Source organism: Marmota marmota, unplaced genomic scaffold (assembly GCF_001458135.2).
Source record: "Marmota marmota marmota unplaced genomic scaffold, marMar, whole genome shotgun sequence".
Lineage (NCBI taxonomy): Eukaryota > Metazoa > Chordata > Mammalia > Rodentia > Sciuridae > Marmota > Marmota marmota.
Genome location: NW_026000051.1, coordinates 11,122,350 through 11,138,702, shown reverse-complemented (window position 1 = coordinate 11,138,702; position 16,353 = coordinate 11,122,350).

Here is a 16,353-nt window from a genome sequence, read left to right as displayed (position 1 = left end):
CTACAGTGTGGACTAGACAAGCAATGCCCAGAGCCAGCCCCTCGCCCACAGGGACCTCCAACGTGATATACAGAAGCACCATGTGTCACCAACCGCAGAGAGCAGAGTAGGGACAAGGACATAACTAGAGAGAGATCTGCCACCTGGTGTTCTTGTCGACTTGTTCATGTCCTTAGAGAAAAGTAAGACTTGTGGATGGAGGAGGCGGGGCTTGACGAGGTTGGGGGTGTGCAAGCCCAGCCCATGCCTAAGACGGACCGTGTGATAAGGGAGGAAAGAGTGATGTCTAGGATGAGTCCAGAGCTTTGTCAGTCCCCCACTCCTGAGTCACAGCAGAGAAGGTGTCAGCATAATGGGGCTTTTCTTAGGATCATCCTGGGTTCTGGCTACAAGTTGGCTTCACTTGCTGGCTCCACAGAACTTTCAGGCCAGCTTTGGGGGTGAGGGTGGGGAGACACATCTCTCTACACCAGTGGGGAATAGATCTAAATCATGATTCCCAAACTCACTGATGGGTGAGGTCTTGGGTGAGTCTCTCCACCAAACTGCACCCCAATTTCCCCATCTATAAAATGGTGACAACAGGACCCACAATAAAAGGTTATTGTGAGGATTAGATGACACGGGAGAATCACTTGGCACAGATTCTGGTACTTAATAAAGATTGGATGAAAATGATGAAATAAGCTACAGCCCTTCTTTGTGGACAAGCCTGGCCAGACTAATGGGTCATCCTGTGCAGAAGTTTCTCTGGGGGGAAAGGCAAGGGAAGGGATCAAAATGAAAATCAGTGCTCCTGTTGGGCTGCCCCAGGCCTGTGCATGTCCTTTTAGGAAGATGAGGGGTTCGAATCCACAATCCACTCTTGGATTATATCCTGTAGTTCATCTGATTTAATTCTTTGAGCTAAGTTCACACCCATTTTGCTGATGAGGAACTGAGGTTCAGAAACGGGAAACAACCTATCCCAGGTCACACAGTAGGTTAGTATTGCAGGTGGGGCCATAGCCCAGGTCTCCTCTGATGGGGGCTAGCAGCATCTCTAGAGCCTGTTAGGGGCCTTGGCCTGTCCTCCCTCCTGTCCTCCTCCTCCTGAAGCCAGAGATGAGCAGAGGGAAGCATCCCACTTCTCGCCTTTACTGAGGAAGAAACAGGATCTACAGACGTGACCCATTCGTTTTCTGTACATAATTATTTTTTAATCTGACAGTTACACAGTAGTGTTTGTACATTATGTTAAATGGTTGTTGTGGTTGTTGCTGATGTTGTATCAGAGATCTGAGAGTTAATTCTAAAAACTGATGAACCCACATGTGTCTGGGATCGGTCTTGTGCAATTCTGTCTCTTAAGGTTGTGGATCTCCAAGAAGTGTGTGTGCATGTGTGCGCTGTGCCTTATTGTGTACTTCTGTGGTGTGTGTTTTAACAGAATATGTGCATGTGTGTTATGGCTTGGATGTGAAGTGTCCCTCAAAACTCATGCGTGAGACAACCAAAGCAGATGTAGAGGTGAAATGACTGGAATAAAAGCCTTCACCCCATCAGTGAATTTGTCTCCTGATGGGATTAACTTGGTGATAAGGTAGGCTGGTGGGGTGCGGGCACTGGGGGTGTGCCATTGGGGTATATATTTTGTATTGGGAGAGTGGAGTCTCTCCCTGCTCCTGGTGTGATACCTTGAGCAGATTCCCTCCAACACACTTTTCTGCCATGATGTTCAGCCTCACCTCAAGCACCAAGAAATGGAGCCAGCAGTCTCTGGACTGAGACTCCTGAAACCATGAACCTCCAAATAAACAACAAGTTTTTCTCCTCAAAATTGTTCTTGTCACATCTTTGTTTGCACCAAAAAAAGCTGACTAAAGCAATGTGTGTGTGTGTGTGTGTGTGTGTGTGTTACAATGTTGCACCTCTGTTTATATCTGGGTCAGATGGACCTGCTGTATGACTATAGTTCTGAATCTTATGTGCTCATGTATTCTGTATGTGTCTGTGGTTTGTGGTTATTTGTGCATGTAGTATGTGCATAGGTGTAGTCAATATGATTGACTCTTGTGTGTCTTTTTGCTTTACTTGCGTCCACCTATGGCATGAGTGGTTCGTAGGAACTGTGATCTACATGCCTTCACTATTCAAACTTATCTGGTGTTGAAAGAGTGGAGTGTCCAGGCGCTGTGTTCTGTGTGAGTGCGTGACTGTGTGTGATAGTGTGCATCTATCTATGCATGCAGCCTGAGTCCTGTAGTTTAAAATGCAGAGTATCTGATGCATTTGTGTCTGTGAGCTGTGTTTTGCCTGTGCATGGGGGGCGGTGTGCATGTTGTGTATCTGAGCATCTTTATTGCGTGTGTGCCCCACGCTTGTGTGTATGTGTGTGTGTGTGTGTGCACATGTATATGCCTGACACAAATTCTTGGCCAGGCCCTGTCTCTGCGGGAATTGTGCCCTCCCTCCTCCCCTGCTCCCTTTCTCTGCCCCCATCTTGGTGTTGGCGTCGGGTAGTTATTAGCTGGTCAGACATTTTTATCTGCTCAAAATATCCTATCGCTCATATCCAGCTCAGTAATCACAGGAATGGGCCTCAGAGACTTCGTTTATGCCGCAGCCTCCGCAGACCGGGAGATCTCATGTCCCTTTTACCTATTAGTCACTGAAAATAAAGACTCACAAGCAAAATAGCTGCTGTCTGAGTTGGGCTTAACTGTTTCTGAGCCAGTCTGAGGCTTTCTCCACTGAAGCTATAAATACTGCACAAGTGTCTGGAAGGCCGGGGCCTGGGAGCTGTGGATACTGGGCACCCCAGCTTCTGAAGACTATAAAATGAGATCATTAGGCCCAACCACTGCTTCTCGAAGGGAATACTGTTGGCATCCTCTGGGGAAGGATACTCTGCTCATTGCAGGATGTTTAGCCTGCTCAGCCCCACCCTCCTGGTGCCTGATGCTTGGAGTGTGTCTGTGATCATTATGACTGCAGGATGTCCCCAAGAGAGGGGGGAATGGTACCGTCCTCTTGTGAGCCACCAAGCTAAACAGACCATGGAAGTATGAAACCTCTGGGTTAGAAAGAACTTAAATGACAGCTTTCAGGTATCATCCTTCTAGACATTCTGCCATGTTTAATTCATTCACCCCTCTATCCATCCACCTATTCATTCTCTTTCATTTTTTCAACAAATATTTATGAAGCACCTAATCTGTGCCGGGCTGTTAGCTAGCACTGGGGATAGAATAGGAGAGGATACACCTTTGCAAGGACCTTGTATTCTAGAAGATAGGAGGGTCGGGAACATGCAAACAAGGAAATAAGCAAGAAGATACAGGAGTGGAAAGACCCCTGCAGGCAGGGAGAAAAGAGGCAAGGCTTGGTTAGTGTGAGGGAGGGAGGGCAGGAAAGGTCTCTGCAACTAGGAACCTGAGGCCTCCAACAGCCCAGACATGCAGGGATATGTGGAAGGTCATGCCGTGCCAGGCAGAAGACTGTGTGCTATAGGAACCGAAAACCAGCAGGGAAAGAATAAGGGGAGTGGAGGTGGCTGGGGTGGGCAGGGAACAGGGGAAACTGGAGAGAAGGCAAAGTTCAGATCGCTAGGACCTTTGGGCTGTGGCTAAAGTTCTGGGTTTGATTCTTCCCTGAGATAGCAGAGGCTGCGAGGGAGAGAGAAGTGATGAGCCACCATTGCATAGGGTAATGAGCATACAGGAAAGTCTCCTGAAGAGCTTCTGGAGTCACATGCTGCTGAGTGCCACCCAACAGCACAGAAGCTCAGGTTTGCACCATTGCCATTTCCCAAGGTGACAAGAAACCCTACTGACCCAGTGAACACACTTGAAAAACTCTGCCACATAGAAGAGATACAGAGCAAAGATGGGGAAACCAGGCATGCGGGAGAGCTAGGTCAACTCACTCCATCAAAAGAGAAAGAAAACAATAACAAGGGTAGAAACGATAACTCACTGAGCACCAAGCCCTGCAGCCAAGCATCCTTCTAACCAGCTATGTTCTGAAGGACATGCTGCTGTTATTCTCATCTTGCACAAGGAGAAATTAAGGTTTGAGAGGGGTCAGGTGTCCTGTCCAAGCCCACACAGCCAGCAGCCCAGTTCCAGTCTAAGCCGTCTGAATCCAGAGTCTGCACGTTCCATGCCTCCTGCTGCCAACACCCTGGAAGTTCTTTGAATTCTGAGTCACTCTCTGGTTCTGGCCTCTGTGAGGACCTGTTTCTCCATTCTCAAATTTCTTAGTGGGGAAGAGGGAGAATTGGCTGACCCTCATTGGACCACATTCATCCAGATGATAAACTGCTCTGCCCTGAGTTTGGCTGAAGGAGTCTCTGTTTCTTGTCTCCTGCAGAGGAAACCAGAAGAGAGGCGAAGCAAGGGCCAGACCAGATGGCACCTGACGGCGATCCTTGAGACGGATCCTGACGCTGCACTTCCAGCCAGGGGCAGAAAAGGTAAGGTAGCAAAACTCACTCTCTCTCTCTCTCTCTCTCTCTCTCTCTCTCTCACACACACACACACACACACACACACACACACACACACACGTTTCATGCAGGCACGATGTTTTATTCCATCAGTGTCTCCACATGATGGGATCCCTGACTATAAATATTTACTCCCAGCTTTTTTATCTACAAGGTATAAACAATTCCAGCACATTTCATCTTAAGGCCGGTCTGTAACTGTCCCAGGCATCTACATCTTTTCCTTGGGAGCTGTGATGATGGAGGGTTACAGACACCTTTCTTTGGCTGCCTTCCTGACTATGGTCCCCTGGGATCTGACTGCAGCAGGAGTTAGGCTGGGAAGGTGATAGATGCTCTGGCCAGTCCAAGGGGTAGGAGGGCCTCCAGTCCACTGGCCCCAAAACACAGGCATCTTGGACAGTGCTGGTCAGAGCTGTTATTGAGGTCAGGTTTAAATATAAAGTGAGTTTCAGAAGATGTAAAAAACACACAGGTGTTCCCAAGATGGGCCACTATCATTCAAAGTGTAAAATTCTCTTAGGAGAACTTCAGGAACACCCAAAAGGAAAAGAATGACCTAATTACAGAGCACCTACAAGGGGCCAGGTGTTTTGCTTGAAGCATCTCATCCTCACTACAACCCTGTAGTGAGATACAGTTGTTATCTCTAGTTGGTACATAGACAACCAAGGCCCCAAGAGGTTGAAGCATTTGGCTTCAAGGTCAGACAGCTGGTAAATGGCAGAGCTCAAATACCATCCAGAGTTCTTCTAACCCCAGAGTCCACATGAGTCCACACTGCTGTGTAGCTTCCTGAGGCCAAGGAAGCCCATCTGTGTGAAGGGCTGTGCTCTCACCTGGGGCTGGGCACTGTGATGGTCCCCTCCTCAGACTCCCAGACTGGAGGCCATTTGAACCTTCTCTACTGCTATCCTCGTTGGGGTCACTACCCTGTCTTGCACTGGTACCTTCTCATCTGGAATGTGACTTGCAATGCAAGGTCTGGAACACTGCTCGGCACAGGGATGAAGAGGAAGTGGGTGATATAAATCAAGGATGGCTTTTGCTGTATAAAACGCTTAAATGATACAATGATCAGGAAGCACAGTGCACAGTGTATGCTCATATCTTGATGGCACTTGATATTTTAATTTTAGCCTTTCTGGTGTGCCTGGGGCTAGTGTATCTTTGTAGTTTAATTTGTATTTTCCTGGTGGCTAATGATGTTGAGCAGTTTTCATATACCCATCAGCCATTGTGATATCCTCTTTCATGTTCAAGTCTTTTGTAATGAACTGTCTTTTTCTTATCAATTCATGGTCCTTTATATATTCTTATAGTATGAGTCGGTCTTATAGTGTTCAATGTCTGCTATAACAAAAATCCAACAGGCTGGGTTCAAACAACAGAATTTATTGCTTACAGTTCTGGAGGCATAGAAGTCCAATATCAAGACACCAGGGGTGTGGTGTCTGGTGGGGGTTCACTCTCCGATTCAAAGATGGTACCTTCTAACTGTGTCCTCACATAGCAGCTGAGCCTCTTTTATAAGAGCATCCAGCCTTGATTTTATTGGTAGGTAGGTAGTCATAGATGATTAGATAGATAGATAGATAGATAGATAGATAGATAGATAGATAGATAGAGAAAAATAGATAGGACAAGGTGATTGTGTTGCTCCTTTACCCTAACAGACAATGGTTTATGGAATGGAGAGTTTTCTTGCCCTTGGAGCTGAATTTTTATCTCAAATTGGAGTTCTAGGAGAGCCTCAATATTAGCTATAGGAGACTTCATGGAAATCTAGAAGGAAAGAAAGAGTCAAAGAATGAATGGGCATGTGAAGCAGTAGTAGGACTTGGGTGACCACTGTATTCATCTCCCATAGTTGTTGTAACAATTCAGCCAACCCTCAGTGCCTTATGACAACAAAAACACATTATCTTCCAGTTCTTTGTGTGGCTCCGACGTCCAGTTCAGGTCTCATTGAGCTAAAAAGTGTCTTCGAGGCTACATTATTTTTGGAGGCCCTACGTGGACACCATTCACTTTCCTCCGCTCAGGACTCCTTTCTGAGCCCTCAGAGCCAGCAGCACTTTATGTCTGGCCCTTTCTCCAGTGCCACATCTCTCCCTTCCTCATCTGAGAAGTTTCTTCCCTTTTAAAGACCCATGTCATTAAGTTATATACCCAGGATAATCTCTCAAACTAAGAACTTTAATTTAGTCACATTTGCCAAGTAGTTTACAGGTATCTGGGATCGGGATGTGAGTGTCTTTGAGGGACATCATCCTGCCTTGCACAAGCTTCACAACCCACAAATTAAACTGATCATGAACCCAATAATTAAATGTATGGTGAATTAAACTAACCTCCATCTTTCAAATTCTTTTAAACTCCCACTGAATAATAAATTAAGGCACCCCAAAGTAAGAAAGGTCCCAGAGTACAGAAGATAAGAGGCGACTGTGAGTAGAGCCCAGAATCTTGGATTCTATTTATAATGATGCAACTCACTAGCTGTGTGACTTCAGTTGAGCCTCTTGACCTCTCTGCATGGAAGCTCCCTGATCTTTGCATTGAAGATTCTGGAATACACACAACAAACGTGTAGTTGGTGGGATCTTTGGCAAAATGGAAGACAACGCCCTATGTGAAAGTATTCAAGTGACGTGTCTGCACTTGCCACAGTCCAGGAGTCCATCTGCTCTAGACCAGCGGAGCCCAGCGATGCTTCTAGCTTCGACATTCGCTGGCCTTTGCAGAGGAGTGACTTGTCCACGTTTGTTGATATCTTCCCACCTTCAGCAGCAGAAGGGGAGATACAAAGTCCATCCGGATGCTTATGTAACAAGATGGACAAAAGGAGGGACAGAAGAGAAAAGATCAGAACCTTCTTTCCCTGGTTCCCAGATTGCAAATGCAGTGTTCTGAGAGGCAGGCTCCCAGCTGGGCCCAGTTCAGTCTGGCCGAGGCTGGAAGGAGACCCCTAGCAGCTCAGGCCTCAATTCCGAAGGGTGTTATTTCACCCCTGCTTCCCAGATAATGTAACTGAGTCACTCAATTGAGCATAAAATAGAAATTTGGCTTCTTATCTGCCTCAGACCTGACTTTACTATTTTCTTTCTGCAAAATACATTTTTCACTATCTTATCTTCTAATAAACAATCCTGGCTCGGCAGCCTTGTGGCGATGGCGCTGAATGCATTTAAGAGACATATTTTTCCTCTCTCACTCCCTGCTTAAAGTCTTCTGTTTAAAAGCCTACATTTTTTTCCCTCCCTTTTGGAAAAAATATACATCCCATTTGTATGCCGTCTTCCTTTTAAAGAGCGTACACATTTTTCATGAGTCGCCCTGATGGATCCCTCCCTATTTTCTCTCTTGCTCACTTGATCGGAATTAAAAGAAGGACTTCCACAGCCATGGTGTGTCATGTGGAGGGATTGGGGGACTGGGAGCTCAGGAGGTGTGCTTTTAAGAAAGGGACAATTTCTAGAGTGGTCAGACCCCACTGGGTCCTCCAGGAGTGTGTGGTGGGCAAGACAGATTGATGAAAAGCCAGCTCTGAATGTTTAATGTGATCTCTCAAATGCAGACTGTCGTCAGAGTCACCAGACAGTGAAGCTTAAGCCTCCGAGGAAAGAAGAGGCAGAGGGAAATAGCATTTATTGGAGATTTTTTTTTTTCAGAACACCCTTCCAAAGAAACAACTCCATTGGTAAAGAGGAGAAAACAGCCCCCTAATGCAGAGGTGGACACTAAGGCTCCAAGTGTCAATGCACATTCTGAGGATAAGATCCCCGTTGGCCTCCAAATACCACTTTAAGAATTAGAATGACACAGACACACACATTTTGTGGAATAACATTTGGAGTTTAGAAGCACCTGTTTTATTCAGAGTAGAGCCCGGGAGGGAGAGCAATGGCGGCCAAGGTCCTTTCTCAACTGGCCTCCACTCTCACTCCTATTTTATGCTGGGAAAGTATAGCAAATTCTGGGATTGGGGGAATTCTCAGTTTACAAGAGCATTTGCCTCCATTACTTGTGCACTTTATACTCACAGTAAAACTCAGCCTCCGTCCCATCTGGTCTTGCTATCTGGTCACCTCATGCATGCCCTCAAGCATGCCACCGCCTGGAGCCCCTTCAGCCCTTCACATATGTTACTGCTGTCACCTGGAACACAAACTCCCACTCCTCTGACACGTGTGGGCTCAGAGATGCCTCCTAGAAGTCTCTGTGACCACCGTACCCAATGGAGAGTCTCTCGTGTACTCCGCTCCTTTCCTTGGTGGCATTATTACAGATTTGTACTTTGATGCCTATGCTTTTTTTATTTTTTTATTTTTTTAGTTGTAGATGGACACAATACCTTCATTTATTTATGTGGTGCCTACGATTGAACCCAGTGCCTCACGTGTGCTAGGCAAGTGTTCTACCACTGAGCTGCAACCCCAGCCCAATGCCTATGGTTTTACATGTTTAGTCTCTGTCTCCCCCACCCTGTTGTTAGCTGCAGGAGTAGGGGACTAGTCCTTGGAGTTAGTAACACAGCCCTCCTCCGTCCTACTTGGCCCAGAGTAGGCGTTTGCTCTGTATTTATTGAATGAATGAATGAATCTGATTCTCTCAGCTGTTTGACAGATCTTTTTATTGCTATTTTCTAATAAATGATGAAATTAATAACAAAAGTTAATGTTTCTTGCCAGGCATGGGAGAGCACACCTGTAACCACAGCAGCTCAGGAGCTGAGGCAGGAGGATTGTGAGTTCAAAGCCAGCCTCAGCAACTTGGTGAAGCCCTAAACAACTCAGCCAGAACCTGTCTCAAAATAAAATACAAAAAAGGGCTGGGGATGTGGTTCAGGGTTACATTTCCCTGGGTTCAATTCCCAGTACCAAAAAAAAAAAAAAAAAAGAAAGAAAGAAACATTTCTTCGTTACTTCCAGTGTCTCAGAATTTCAACACTTTGTCTGAGGTGGATACTATTGAAAAGCTCTTGCAGTTCCTGCTGAATCCCAGGGCCTCCCAGCCAAGCTACCTATGGAAAGTAGAAAGGAACAATGGGAAAGAACGCAGGGAAATCACCGGGTACCAGTTTACTTTGGGAAATTATCTGATAGAGTTTGCAGTCTCCTCCAGCATTTGCCAGTCTTAGGTCAAAGACGTTTATGCAAAAGAACATGGCATATTTCCTAAGCTAGGGACCCTTGGGACAGCCCTGGCCAGAGCCCTTCTGGAACAAGACCTTCTGTCTGCTCACTTTGCTTTCCCACGGGGCTCCTGCCTCCGGCTCTGCTGCCCTCTGCCCACACCTAGGCCTTTGCCAACCTGAGAACTCCATTTCTCACTTGCAGCCTGGAGAACAGGATGAGGTCAAGAGGTCCTTCTGTTTCTGCAGGAAGCCAGAGAAGATTAATCAGAGGACAGAGAGATGACGCTGGGCAACAGAGGAGATTTATGAGGGAGGGAAATCCAGGCCAAGGTCCCTGGGTTTTGTTTCTCTTTATCTGTCTTTTGACTACCACAGAGCCCTGGGGTTGGAAGAAACTTCCAGAGGTCATCCAGTCCAGCCCCCTGCCTCATAAAAACCCTCAGGCAAGAGCATGACCGTCTGATGCTCATGATACTTAGACTCTTTAGGGCTCTCTCTCCTCCATGTAATGAGACCTAGATGGAGTCCAAGCATTTCAGTCTGGCATCAGAGACTCCCCAGTGACCCGGTTCCATGCTTTCTCATCTCTGCTCAGCCCCTAACAGAAACTCCACTGCAGCTACAGGAATATTTCACTCTTGTCCCCCAGCTACCACCCATTTTCCCATGCTGTACCAATCATTTAGTCTTTTTGCTTTTTCTTGACAAGCATTTATAATTCCACCACTTCTTGGCAGCTTTAATCAGTTATCACATAACTCTATTTTTTTGTGCATCCAATACCTAAGATCCTTACAATGTGGTGCCTACCCCCAACCAGGCTCTGCAAGCACAACGTGCATTGTTTGGCCTGTGACCCCCTGCTGTTCTCTCTGCTACAAACACTCTTCCACTTCTCAGCCTGATGGGCTCCTTACCGTCAAGGAAGAAGGGATCTGGCAATGTGAGCTAGCCTATGGCCTGCAGGGTACAAGGTGGAGCTTTGCAAATATGATGACAATCCATCTTTGTGAAACCCCAGGATATAGCTAAGCAGTTACACCCAGTCTAGACATAATAATACCAAGCAAAGAGTTCAGGTTCATCTATCTATTTATCTATTCATTCAATCCAGAGTTGTTTATTTTCCATCTACAGTGTTCCAAGCACTCTACTGGGAGATGAAGATAATATAGCTGAACTCAAAGAATCTAGTTCCGGCTTTCTCAAAGCTTATTTACTAACAGGAGAGACAAACATTGAACAGACATCACGAATGCTATGAGAGCTGAAAAGGGAAACAGCAGGGCCTTTGCAGAATTTGCCCAGCCTGGGAGAGGAGGAGTCCAGAGATGAGGGCAATGAGTCGGCTGAATTTAGATGAAGATGAGGGTTGAGCTATGGATACTAAGCAGCAAAACTCATGACTGGAGGCACTGATACTCGACCCTGAAATGTTGGGATCTCGAGTCCTTACCATCTCTACCACATCCCCACCTCCTCTGGCAAGCTTTACGAGAACACCTGCTCCAGGACCAAGCAGCCAAGCTTGGGTTTGTGCTTCCAGAAAACACTGAGTCTAAGTCAGTCTTGCCATGTAATTCAAGGACAAAGATGACCGCTTCTAGAGGGTTATAGCCACACACACACACACACACACACACACACACACACATGCACAAAGTACTTTAAGGTATTCATCAAGGCAAGTTGGGCAACCCCCAAATTTTCCTGGGTTAATTTGGATCAAGGAGCAGTCTTGGCTGAATTATACTGCTCTCAAAATCATTCAGGGACTCAGGCAAATTTTGTGTAATGACTTGTCCACCTTCTAGGGCCATGGAATCCTCAAAAGGGTCTGCTTCACTTCTTTGTCTGATGAACATGAAGAAAATGTGAGGGAGGGAGAAAAGAGAGGACAGGAAAAGTAGGGGAGGCAGAGAGGGGGAAGGGGAGGAAGGAGAGGAGAAGAGAGAAGGGACCAGGAGTGAATGGTCACAGAGATGTTAGGAGACTCCATTAAAATCATTGCGTCATATATCATTGCAAATGTCAGAACCAGAACTGGAACTCATGTCCCTCGAGCTGGTCCAGGTGCCGGTCATGCACAATGTGCTGCCTGACCAGAGGACTCCCTGCTCTCTCCTCTTACCCACACCAAACACCGGCTTTACCAGAGACCTCATGCAAATGTCCCAGCCAGTTCCTACTTCCGTCACCCCAAGAGCGATGCCTAGGTTTTTCCAGGAGCTCAAGGTTTGCCACAGGGCTGTGACAAATCCAGACATCTTGGCTCTACATTTTTAGGGACAGAGAAAACTGATTTTAGACTAATTTCTTCATTTTACCAATAAGGAAACTGAGGCCCAGCAGGATGGGGAACCAGCCAAAGGACCCAGTCCTGCACACTGGATCGCAGAGACAGGTCATCAGGCTGGCCACCAGAAGCCACCTGCTAGGATGCTAATGACCTAGGGTGAATTTCTGAAAGCAAAACACCTCAAAGACAAGACATTCAGGCCCCCAGGAAGGGATTTTTGGGAAGAAAGAAATACTCAAAGAACCTCTTAGATAATTCCGTGTGGTCCTCTCTATGACTTCAAAAGCTTTCCGCCTCTTCGTTTGTTGCATAATCAAGACGAGGCAAAATTCTAGTACAGCTAAGATCCAGGGAGATTTTTTTCCACTCAAGAAAGGAACTAAAATAAGAGGATGAGTGAGATCAGACCAGTAACTTTGCACCTATTCTAATCTATATTTTTAAGGGAAAATTTTCTGTTTTAACTTTTCCTCTTTTTACTTTCACCAAATTAGAAGCAAACTAGTTTTCTCTCACCTTGGTCCAGGCCTTCTACATGGAGCAGGGATCCACCTGGCTGAGCATCCTTTTCTATGAATCCACACCAGCCTTCCCTCAGAAAGGCTCACAGGGTAGAGAAGTCAGGCTTGGGGGCTCATGGCCCCCTCCCAGGCTCCAACTCCACTTGGCAGGAGTTCCTTGCCTGCCATGGTCCTGAGATCTCACTAAGGTAATGGGGACAGCAGGACAAGGCTGCTGGCCTGCCCCATGTTTCCAGTACATCCCAGCAGTGTTTTCTGATGCTCACAGAAACAGACTGCATGTCCCAGACTCGGCGGCTCCAGGCGCTCTGGCCGAGGCCCAGCAGGGCTGCTGCACACAAACCTGCCCCAGCACCTGAGCAACTTGACCCACCAATGGCAGGTCCTCAGAGAAGAGGCATGGGGCTGGAAGTTGCCCCGTGGTCCTTATACTAGACTGACTTGCAGCCAAGGCATGTTGATCGGGGAGCAGTGGTGTGCTGTGCCTGGTTAACCTAAAAGATACTCGCGGTTCCCGTCTTCATGGAGCATCCAGAGCAGGGGGATGCCAGGCCATGACCATGCAAGGTGCTCAGTACAGAATAGGGAGCTGAAATACATAAGGGCCACACAGGGGTTGGAGGTATCCACTTCAGTCTTGAAAAGGAAGGCGTTTTCTGCACAGTGGTTCTTTCATGGACTAAGCTCCAGCACTGGAAGCACCCTGATGAAAAGACACACTCCTACATTGCTGGTGGGACTGCAAATTGGCGCAACCAATCTGGGAAGCAATATGGAGATTCCTTAGAAAACTTGGAATAGAACCACCGTTTGACCCAGCTATCCCACTCCTCAGTCTATACCCAAAGGACTTAAAGTCACCATACTACAGGGACACAGCCACATCAATGTTCATAGCAGCTCAATTCACAATAACTAAACTGTGGTAACAAAATAGATGCCCTTCAATAGATGGATGGATAAAGAAACTGTGGTATATATATACACAGTGGAACATTACTCAGCACTAAAAGAGAATAAAATTATGGCATTTTCAGGTAAATGGATGGAGTTGAAAAATATCATGCTAAGCAAAGAAAACCAATCCCCAAAAAACAAAGACCAAATGTTCTCTCTGATAAATGGATGCTTAATGGGTGAAAGGAGGGATGGACAAAATGGAGGAACTTTGGGCAAAGGGGAGGAAGGAGTGGGGAGTGGGTATGGGGCCTGAAAAGATGGTGGCATGAGATGGACATCATTACCCTAGGTACATATATGACTGCACATATGGTGTGACACTACATCGTGTACAACCAGAGAAATGAAAAGTTGTGGTCCAGTTGTGTACAATCAATCAAAATGCTTTCTGCTGTCATATATACCTTATGAAAATAAATTAATTAATTAAAAAAAGACTTAAGTCACCTGACATCTCTTTTTATTCTATTTTATTTTTAAATTTTTCCCCACTAACAATATCCCTTTCTATATTTGTTGGCTGGGAAAACACTAACAAAATACCAGGATGGACGGTTTAAACAAACGATGTGTATTTTCTGAGTTCTGGAGAGTGGAAGTCCAAAGGTGGAGGTGTACATGCAGGTAGGGTCCCTCCTGAGTCCTCCATTAGCATGCAGATGGCCTGGCTTCCCTCCTGCTGTGACTTCACAGGGTCTCCTCCTCTTCTTATAAGGACACCAGTTGGATTGGAGCCGACTTCATGGTCTCATTTTAACTTAATCATATCTCTAAAGGCACTACTCAGAACTATATTGAGGAATGGGGCTTCAACATAGGGTTTTGAGAAGGACCAGTTCAGTCCATAACACCTTCCATGTGTACAGTATGCTCTATTTCAAAGTCTACAAAACATTCAAAGTACTTTCTAGAATGTGGTCTTTGAGGACAGGCAGATCTGAACGTGACTCTCAGATCTGCCTTATTTGGGTGCAAGGATCCTTGGGAGCTTCAATTTTACCCTGTAATATTGTAATAACAGTATGTGCACTGCAAGCTCTTGTCAGGGTTCGAGGTTGGGTTATGGAGATCCTTTAATGAACTGACCTGATGCTGCTAGTGCTATTTATTAATGGCAAGAATGGTACTTAGAGTGAGTCTAGTATAGATTTTGACTGAGGTAATAACAACCAGCATTTCTGGAGTCTGTATGTCAACCACTCTTCCAAGTAAATTTGTTCATTTAATTCTTAAAGCAATGCCAGAAAATAGGAATTAAAAGTATCCCCATTTTACAAATGGGGAAAGTGAAGTACAAGGTTAAGTAAATGTCTTCAAGGTCACACACAGCAACTAAATGGAAGGCCTAGAATTTGAACCCAGGTTCTCTGACTCCGGAGCCTGCACAGTCAGTGGTACTAGGATGACTTCCTTGGAGACTTTAGATCATGTACCGAATCTCTCCACACTGCAGCAATAACTCAGGGCCAATAATTGGTCAAAAAATCAGCTCTTAAATTATGAGAGGTTCAAGACGGGTTGCTTCCAGTCTTGCTTGAACTTAACCGTTTTCATGGATTTTTGTTAGATAAATATTAGTGACAACATTTTGCAGATAGGGAAGCCAATATCAAAAATGTGACTCATCTACAAATGAGCTGATGAAGCCCACTCACACACACCCCCATAAGTAAAGAAGATAGCTTAAATCCACCCTTTAAAGCCAAGAATGTTGATTAAAATACTTTTATAAAGTTGAAAAAAAATAAAGCTAATATTAAAAAATCCTGTTTTATTAATCCCCAAAGGGAGGATTTTATTAATTCCTTTAGAATCCAATAAAAGTGTGTTTTTTAATCAACTTTGTTTTCCAACTCCGGCCCAAGTGTCAAATCAAAGCAAAGTAGCTCACATTTCTTAAGAAGCTTCCAGATAGAGGGCCAGGTCGGGCGTGTGGAGGAAGGACATGGACCCAAATATTTTAGACAATGCAGCTGGACAAGACAAACATGCAAAATATTAAGATCCATTAAGAGGATGTGAAAAAAAAATCACAGCTCATGAGGGTGATCTTGGTCTATTTCCTCCCCATTCAAACAGAATCCATTTGTTCCTAAACAGTGCCTGGTACACAGTAGCCCCCCCAATAAATACATGGTGAATAAGAATTCCAGAGTATAAACGTGGATTGTCTTGTTGACATGTGAGAGGTGTGACCTAAATTCCAAAAGCAATATCGGCAAGGGTTTTAAACAAGGGAGTAGCAAACTCTTACTGGTATGGTTTTGTTTTGTTGTAAATCACCTTGGTGCCAGTGAGAGATGGGACACAAATGGAGGGGAATGAAACAAGGGGAACAATTAGAGGGATACTTTTTTCTAGGGGCGATGGTGGCCTGAACTAGGGGTCTTGTGAGAGAAATGAGTAGAGGAAGGATCTAGGATATATTTGGGACCTACCATTCACAGGATACACTCATGGGTAGGATATGGGAGATGAAGCAAAGAAGAGACTCAGTATGGCCTAATGGCATGTGTTCTGAGCATCTGGTGGATGGTTGTGGCATTTGCTCAGATTGAATGATAGAGGGAGGAATGCCCTCATTGGGGAGGGCAGAAACCAAGACTTCTGTTTTGGACATATGAAGGGTAAGATGCATGTTGACCTCCAAGTAGAGATACCAGATGGTTATTGGATAGGTACATCAGTAGGTCAGGAAGAAGGAAGGTTTTCAGTATCTTAAGGGATAGAGGTGGCAAAGCCAGGTGGTCTATTGGAAGTATTTGACTCACAGATAAGACACACTCTTCCTCCAGAGCATCCAGTCCATGCCCCAGCCAAACTTGAAATCATAGGGGGCTCAGAAATAGGTAATTTGGGTCACCACTTGTTCTTCCTGCAGAAAATCCAAGACATGCAAATGGGCTCTCTGCTCCTTTGAGGGACGTCCCCCAGCCTCTCTCTT